Raw genomic sequence first — 8,904 nt, 5'->3', positions numbered from 1 at the left:
TGTGTTTTATCGTAATATTATTTCTTACCTACAGTAAGTGCATTTCTGCATTTGGTTTTACCTCTACATGTCAGTTGAAGAAATATATTTTTGTTTGAGTGAGCTCAGATGATGAAAGTTCCCATTTACAGTAACACATTGATAGAGCCATCAAGGAGTGAACCTTGAATCCTCATTAAGAGCCAAAAAAAGAACTCCTGTCGGACAGGCGAGGTCAGAATGAGTGAGTAGCTATCGGTGACATCTATTTTATCAGACTCTGCGTGTGGATGTGTATGTGCTCATATCTGTATATTTTCTGTGCATGTGTTTGTGTGTTGATTTAGACTGGGCCTCCCTCTGGGGTCCTCTGAGCTCTCCTCCAGCCCTGTTCCTCATTAGGCATCTGTCATGGTGCCAGAATCAATAAGCACAGATGGAAGGAAAAAAATGACTCTCCTCTCCTCTCCTCTCCTCTCCTCTCCTCTCCTCTCCTCTCCTCTCCTCTCCTCTCCTCTCCTCTCCTCTCCTCTCCTCTCCTCTTTGTAAATGGCCAGATCATTAGCAAATTCCAAAGTGTTGACCATCATCACCAAGGAAAGACCCTCCTTAACTTTACTGTACTTTCAGTAATTTGTACCACCATTATTTCCTTTATGACCTACAGTTTAAAACCACCACCCCTTGTACCAAGTGTTAGAGACGTGTGAAATCATACGCTCTAGTTTTGTTTGGCTTTGCAGAATTGTGTATTTGCTCAACACATCCCAAAAACAGATGAAAATATTTAGTTAGTTGCACCCCCATCTGAAAATGACACATCTGTTTCCATACATTGTTGCATGTTTTCTGGCAAAAACAAACAGCATGGTTTAAACAAAGAGGTGGGTGGTGTGGTGTGATCATGTGGTGTGTGTGTGTGTGTGTGTGTGTGTGAGAGAGAGAGAGAGAGAGAGAGAGAGCATGCCACCAGGACTACATTAAACAAAAGGAAGAAAAGATGACAGCATCCAACCTCAGTTTGTCATCTTGAGTGTAAACGGCCGTACATCATGCTAACATCTTACATCAATCACCAATCACTGCAGTCGCACATGGCTGTATCAACACAGCAGTAATGAAAACAAAAGAATGGAAAGAAGAAGCTGAGGAGGAGTCGGGTTGAGACAAAGTAAAATGGAAAGTAAAAGACAAAAAGTGAGAAGTAGAATAGTCAAGGACAGTGGTAAAAGAGGAGCCGAGGGCAGGGTACAGTAAATGCTTTGAGTATTAGCGGAAGAAGGGACATTATCACATGGCTTGGCACCGCTCTGTAGCACTGGTCTGTAACGCAAAGAAAGAGTGGGTAAGCTTTCCACCTCCACAGAATAAATGATGTGAGGGGAAATGGGAGTAAACAACATCAGTCATTATAATTACTCTCGTACGGCTACTCCCATCCACCATCAAGCATCCTCCAACCCCCCGTTCCCGAGAAACCCCCCCACGTCACTCTTATTTCCATATGTCTTTACTCCCAGTTCTTTTTTCTGTCCTCTACTCTACGACTTGATTACACCTTTAACTTTGCTCTCTCATTCACTCTTTCTGTCTGTCTTTCCTTGGTGACATCTACTTCCTCTTTTCCAACTGTATCAAAACTGGCCTACTTGTTTCAGGCTTTAGATCTCAAGTTGGAGTGGGGTGGTCTGAATCTGTGCTATGCAGAAGAAATATGAGGCTGTGAAAGTTGGAGAAAAATACTTCTTCAAAAGACCACACATCAGCATTTCGTTTAGAGTGTTGTCTGAATGCAGCGACAACAGCCAACATTAATAATAATCTTGGCAAATCTCTTGAGCTTTTTACTGCCGACTATGCGAGAGATACAATCTTTGGCTCTGTAGGTGGATCCCTCTTGCAGCAGAAGCCTTTGAATGCTGCTGAATGCACAGTGAATCATGTCAGCTGTTTCTAAGAATTGGATATGGTTCCCCCACTGTCTTGGACCTCTGCACTGCTCTGTCTCCTTCGCTCCTCTTCTCTCCCTCTTCCACTTGTAGGGATTCCTGGAGAGCTGTAGTACTGTGTAAGAAAACATGTGATTTTTTTTTCAACAGAACAATCATTCATGTCAAGTATGAATGGAAGAATGCTTGGCCATGACAAAATCGCTCTGATCCAAAATGTCCACTTGCATGAGTAGAAAATTAGCGTTCAATGTAAGAACAAGTCTACAGTCATACTGGCTATGAGGTTAAGGTGGAGCTTAATGCTAAGCATTCCAATATACTTAGCACATACATAGCCTGCAATGTTTGCCATGCCCACCATCTCAGTTTAGTATGTCAGAATGCCTACATTTTTTAAATCAATACTACTACTACTACTACTACTAATAGGCCTAATAATAATAATGATGATAATTTATTGTTATTTACTACTACAGCTTGCAGAACTACGCTGCAACGGTAAGCTTATGTAAGTTTGGCCACTGGAGACTTGGATCTCACATTCTTCTGAATCCATCTTGTACGCGTGGACTCCCTGTGTGGGAGCTAGAATAGCCAGCCAAGTCAAACGGGTCCCTTGGTGGAACTGAACACCAGCTCCAAAACCCACCCACCTTGAGACTGCTGACACAATAGAACAGAAAGAATAGAAGAGACATGTGCTTTGTTAGACATGTAGGCCTACTGTACTGTCATAGATTTTGTGCATCAGAGGACTAAGTAAGGAATTATTTGAGATTTTGGGAAAGAAGATTATTCACTTGCCAATACACCAGTGATATTGATTATATTGATTATAATATATTATATTGATATTGATTGGCTTCTGCTGTACATAGGCTAAACATACTGTATGACGCTAAAGCCTGCAGCTCACTAGTTTAGCTTAGCATTAAGACTGGAGGCAGGAAGGAAAAGTTAACCTACCTAAAATCTGCCAATTGTCACTTCTTATTCAGTCACATTCTATCATTGACTCATCCAAACATAGACATAAATATGAAAATGGCAAGATGTGTTTTAATTTCCCATTGCTTCCAAGCTAAACCTGAAGTCTGAAGTTTTTTAAATTGTGTGGATCATTAGACAGATCCAGGTTAGCTATTTCTTCCTGCTTCCAGGTTTTATGCAAAGCTAAGCTAACTTTCTCCTTGTTTTAGCTTCATATTTTGCATACAGATAGCTTAGTTATGATCCCTCAGATCTCTGTCTGCAAGAATCTTCACAAGTGTATTTCTCAAAATGTCTTATATTTAGCTGATAAAAAGTGAGTGCTATTGTACTAAAACAGCACATTTCAGGTTTAAATACAAAAATGATCTCACATATTTTTTAAAAGTACACTATTGCCATAATTTTTGAAAGTCCAATGGAGCAAGAACACAACATACTTCTTACATGACCTACAATATGACACGTGCTGCTCTCATTCTGAATTAATTCGCTGTCATGCAAATGTGACGTTTTGAAACATGCTGCAGTTCAATCTGGCAAACGGTAGGCTACTTTGTCATACGCATGTTGTACAAGTAAACATTAGTCCAGAGTTGAATAGTTTTCAAGGTCTGTCTGCGAGGCCTCAAGGCTAACCCCCCACCCTTGTATCAACACACCCTGTGATGCTTCCTGCAGATTTATTCTTTTAACTCCTTTTTTTTTCTTTAAATGAAGAACGTGTAAATCTAGCCGTGGAACTGGCGAGTGTGTGTATGTGTGTGTTCATGCAGTCACATCAACAGAGCAATCACTCATGTAGAGGAGAGTATACACTTATAGGGTTTAGCTCTCCCGGCAGGTGATGATGGACAAGCCTTTCAGGGCTCGATTGAGGGATGGAAAGAGGCAGCCGAGGGAGGTGGATGGAAAAGAAGGACTGGAACAGAGGAATCAATAACTCCCTTTGTACTGTATAATTCCCTTTACACATGTACAGTAGTTGTAGATAAGAAACTAAGCAAGGAAAGAAAAGACATAAACAAGTAGGAGAAGTGGTGTTGTGTAGTGCATATCCGCTCCATTGTCACTCAGTCTGGGCAGAAAGCCATGTCTGGACAATCCACTAGTCCAGGAGAGAAGGAACTTCTTAATTGCCCCCTCTCTCTTCCTCTTTTGTTCTCCGCCTGTCTTTCTCTCTCTCCGAGCCCCTTTCTGTTGGCTGAGAGGACAGGTACAGGAAACAGTCATTCATTAGCAACCACTGAAGCACCCTTCACAATATGTGCAGGCCCACCTCTGATGGCAAACCCTGAGTGTGTGCGGATGGGTGTGCATACTTAATTGTTAGGAAGCGAGACTTGGGAGGGGGTCCAACAGAGTAAGGCAGGGCCAGAGGAGGGAGGTGTGGGGAGTTGGTTTGCTGACCTGGGGTCCTCCAGCAGATAAGGGGAGTGCTGGTGAAAGATATCTAAACAACATTAGAACTCAATGAACCATGTCACCTACAGTACAAACAGCCAGATATTGGTCACAGATATTTCACAATCCTCACAAATGCACTAGAATTTAAGATGAATATATGGGGGGATATGATACCTATTTTAATGTAAAAACAGCTTTTTTAAAGGACATTCAAGCTTGTTGTGTGAAACTACAATGATACTCTTCAACTCCCGCAACCTAAATTGGCTTCTAGCTTCTACATTACTATCTGCACAGGCAACACCTACAGCAGTCTTACTCATGGTTCTGTGTTTTCATTGAACAATTGACTAAAATGTCAAGCTCAGTTAAAAAACGTCAAAACATGACACACAACACCCTGCCACCCAGCTTTCCCAACACACCATGTCATTTGTAAGATGTCAGCAATCCTCTTTGCACTGGTTGGACTCCATGCAGCTGAGTAGTGTTCCTTTCATTGGCTTTAAAAGATAATAACATGCCTACTCCCTGTGTCTAACCGCTGATCCAGGGTCAGCGAGTTCCTCATGCAGCCTCCTTAAGGTTCAGGTTGAAATTATGGTTTGGGGAAACGGATCCTCTCATATGTAGGTAGAAACAACAGAAAGGCCACAGCTGGATATTTGCAAAAGGCAAGTGTTCATCCACATTGCAGAAATACATTACATGCTTTAGTTGTAAGGTTCCTGCATAGTGAGTTTCTACAAGTTTCTGTCACAAGTTTGAGAATAAATAGCTGCCACCTATAGCTACAGTTGACAAGGCACTCTCCCTCTCTCTCTCACCATCAGTGCAGCAAGCTCAAGGCCACATGCCCTTTTTCATTACTCCAAACAGGCCAGCTGTATTGTAACTACAACCAATTTCCTTGCAGTCTATAAAGCTGTCAATCAAAATCATACGGAACAGGGAGAGGAGGTGGGGGGTTCAGGGGCGGAGTTGGGTGGGCTGTTGGGGAGGGCTGCAGGGCTCCACACCAGATGTCAAGAGTTTTACACCACGGGACACAGTGGAGGGAGGGCAAGGAGGAGGGACTAGGAGGGGAGGGAGAGGAGGAGGTCCTGTTTACCTGTAGCAGTGCTTAATAGGGAATACCAGGAATGTTTTGACTTGCATGGAGGTCATGTTTGTTGTGCTGGGCTGTCAACAAACACTTCTGTCGTTACCAACTACTCATTAAATAGGAAGTTCGAAAAAAAAAAAAAGTATAGGCTATTATATTAATATTCAAGGTAATACGCATATTCGAGTTTTTGCAGATGGTTAGATGGGAAGTTTTTAGGAATAAGTCAGCAGCTGGTTAACTTAGCTTAGCTCAAACACTGGAAACAGGGGAAACGTGCTATCCTGGCTCTGGCCAAAGGTGGCACACTCCTTCCAGCGAACGAAAGCTCAGAATCTATCACTTAGCATTTAGTTGTTCAGTCAAACAAAGTGTAATAATTTAACACTTTACCATACGTAACTAAGAAATAGTGCGGTACATAATACTGCAACATTGCAACGTGCAGCTTTATCACACAGAAAAAGGTTTTTAAACAGGTTCAGGAGAGGTAACCCCCTTCAGCTTCATGTTCACCATGTATACTCAATCTCATCTAATTATCTGCTCAGAAGCAAATAAGTTTTTTTTTTTTCTTTTCAGAATTTCAGACTGAACCTTAAAACAAGCAAAGCAAAAACACCCTTATGAAGCAGTGAACTCACAGTCAGACCAAAGCATTTTTTCAAGTTTCCATTTATTAAAGTTATGAACAAAGAGACAAATAAGTTATAATATTTTTATTTGTTAGAATTCTATCAGTGTTTGAACATTAATATTTAGAGAGCTAGTACAATTTTCTACTTTCATGGCTAGCCTTTGACAAACCCATAGAAACAGCTGTCTCTCTCCAAGGATCGGAACATAATACTGAAGGGGAGGTGTTGATGTTGTCTCACAAGACAGTTAGCAATGAAAGTGTGCACCGTAAGGTTTTTTTTCTGTTATGGTATATCATTACATATAAACTCTTTAAAAATATACTTCTGTCAAATACCTTGACAACTACTATGTACACTACAAAAATAAATTTTCATATAAATAAATTATATGGCATACATTTATCTTTGTAACTGAAAACAGCATACATCCACGCCAACTGAAACCAAAATGGCAGTCTGGAAGAACCACTGATTTTTTTTTCCTTTTAAAATCCTCTAAGAGCTATGATGAGACCTGTAGTGTAAAATGTTATATACTCTTTTTTTCCTATTTAACATTAGTAAGCACTTTATACAGATCAAACTCCATTAATGTAAAAACATTAAACTGTAATAGTGTTTTTTTTTCAATAGACATAAAAATCCCTGCATTTGTTATCCACTGGCATCACAACAATAATGAAAAAAAACATGTCTTATATTACAAAAATATAAATATCGCAATTGAACATTGAAAACAAAAAACAAACAAAAAACATTTAAAAATGAATAAAATAGTTGCCAGCTATGATTCTCTCCGCTACTGCCAATGTGACATTGGGAGAAAAAAAAGACAAAAAACAAACAGAACAACCTTTTTCAAGCAAGCAGCTGACGTAACACGGTGGACAGAAGGATGAAAAACGGCAAAGACTTCTGGGAAGAGCTACATGGGTTCTACAGGAAGTGAGAGTGTAAAAGTGGAGGCAAACTGAGGTGTGGAGGGGGTGAGCGAGGGGGTCAAAGGGGCCTAAGTCTGGAACTGAGGGGGTTGGGGTGGGACGGGGTGGTGGTTATAGGTATGCATGCAGACATAGACACACATGCACATATAAATTGGCTATTGCTGGTAGAGAGAGGTGCTGGCGGTGTAAACTCTGACCCCTGAGGCTCTGGGCTGTGCCATTTGGCAGTAGAGGGGGGGCGTCCAATTAGTGTCATGGCGTTATGTTGTGGATTTTTATGAGCTGAGGTCAGTGGGGACGGCTGAGGCCAAATTGGGGGCAGTTGTCTTTACTGTCACTAAAGGAGAGCTGAGATAGAGTGAGAGGATGAACTCCAACACAAACATAAATGTTTTTACACACATTTACATTGAGACACACATGGAGCACATTGTCAGGCCATATAGGGCTTAGCCCTTAGCAGGCTGCGTGGACTAGCTTATTGGTTGAACAGAAACAAAGAGCTACTTGAGGCGAGATATTCCTGTGAATTAAGTTTAAATGCAGTCAAGTGCGATGTTGAATCGGGTCATACAGTATACAGTCTGAGTTTTAGCTTATCCACTAGACATCATCACTCAGGGTGCAGACTTGGCACCCTGCATTGACCCTGTTCCAGAATCAGTAATGTGAATGTCCCTGTATTGGCAGAGTGAGTTTCTGAGGTGAGTTTACTGCTTGTATGTCAGTATACAAGACAGAACCTGTTTCGAGCCTGCTAGGGTTAAACAATACATAACCTCTTACAGTAAAATACAACCAGAGAACAGCCTAACAGACAGTGATACAAAGCTGAGAGCAGAAACAGGTTCCAATGCAGAGGCCATAACTAAACAAACATACTGTAACAACAACAACAACAAAAAAACAGCTTTAAAGTTTCTTCATATCTGCTCATCTTAAATAGCACGCATAGCGTGTCAAGTTAAACAGTAATTGTTTCATAACTACCACAGGTTTGTGATAAAAAATTAATAGTTTAACATGCGTACCTTTATACAATAATAAACACACACACACACACATACACATACACACGCACACACTTACATATACACATATACCTTAGCCCTGTTTGATAATTCTAACAATTTCCCTCATGTTTTAAATGAGTGTAAATATTAAGTCTGGTTTGAGGATGTAACTGATGTATAAGCCAGAAAAAAAGGGGCTGTTTGACATCACACAGCCAACACACACCTACTACACACAGACACATACACACACATACGTAGACAGATCACTTCTTTTGTTTAAAGAGACATTTGCATAGAGTTATAAATGTATATTATTTAAAAAAATATTTTGAGCAGCAACAGTGAATGCTGACAGGTATTTTTGTCTAGATGAAGCTTCCTAATGGCACAGATCCACAGATGAGTGAACAGTAATCAGAGATCTATCTCTCTCTCATACACATGTACACATTTACACTCAATACACACACACACCCACCCGCACATTCACCTGCATTCACACACGCACACACACCATATAAAATGGCAGCCCCAGTCTGTTAACATGAGGAGTTGTACAGCTCCTAAAATTATAGCTACTTTTTGTTCATATTTACATATGTATACATCTTTTAAATATAGATAGAATTATCTAAGACAATAGTCCACTGGAATACAGTAAGAATGAGCACCATGACGGCAACCCTGGCAAGTTTCTTGCTGCTTAGGGCCAGAGGTGAGCCAGGCTGGGCTATGCAGAGCTATGCAGACCGGGTCAGCTGCTTAGTAATACAGAGAAGTCCATCTTTGGCCGTTGTACTTCTGTTCTCCACAACTGGAAACAAAAAGGATATTGTAGTGTTAGTACTTAATGATGAAGCACATCTCTCT

The 8,904-nt window shown here is 40.8% G+C and overlaps 1 protein-coding gene across 2 annotated transcripts in view; it reads right to left on the bottom strand.

Moving 5' to 3' along the window:
• Positions 1-6,137: 6,137 nt before the first annotated feature.
• Positions 6,138-8,904, bottom strand: part of ptch1 (patched 1) — a 48,793-nt gene continuing 46,026 nt past the window's right edge. For both annotated transcript variants that reach the window (XM_085786502.1, XM_085786501.1), the window contains exon 24: positions 6,138-8,848. The gene's annotated coding sequence lies outside the window, so the exon portion shown is untranslated. The remainder of the gene's footprint in view (positions 8,849-8,904) is intronic.

Source organism: Trachurus japonicus, chromosome 9, assembly GCF_045865225.1.
Source record: "Trachurus japonicus isolate A0001 chromosome 9, Traja_1.0".
Lineage (NCBI taxonomy): Eukaryota > Metazoa > Chordata > Actinopteri > Carangiformes > Carangidae > Trachurus > Trachurus japonicus.
The sequence above is the reverse complement of the archived record's forward strand: the minus strand, read 5'-3'. Positions and strand labels throughout refer to the sequence as shown.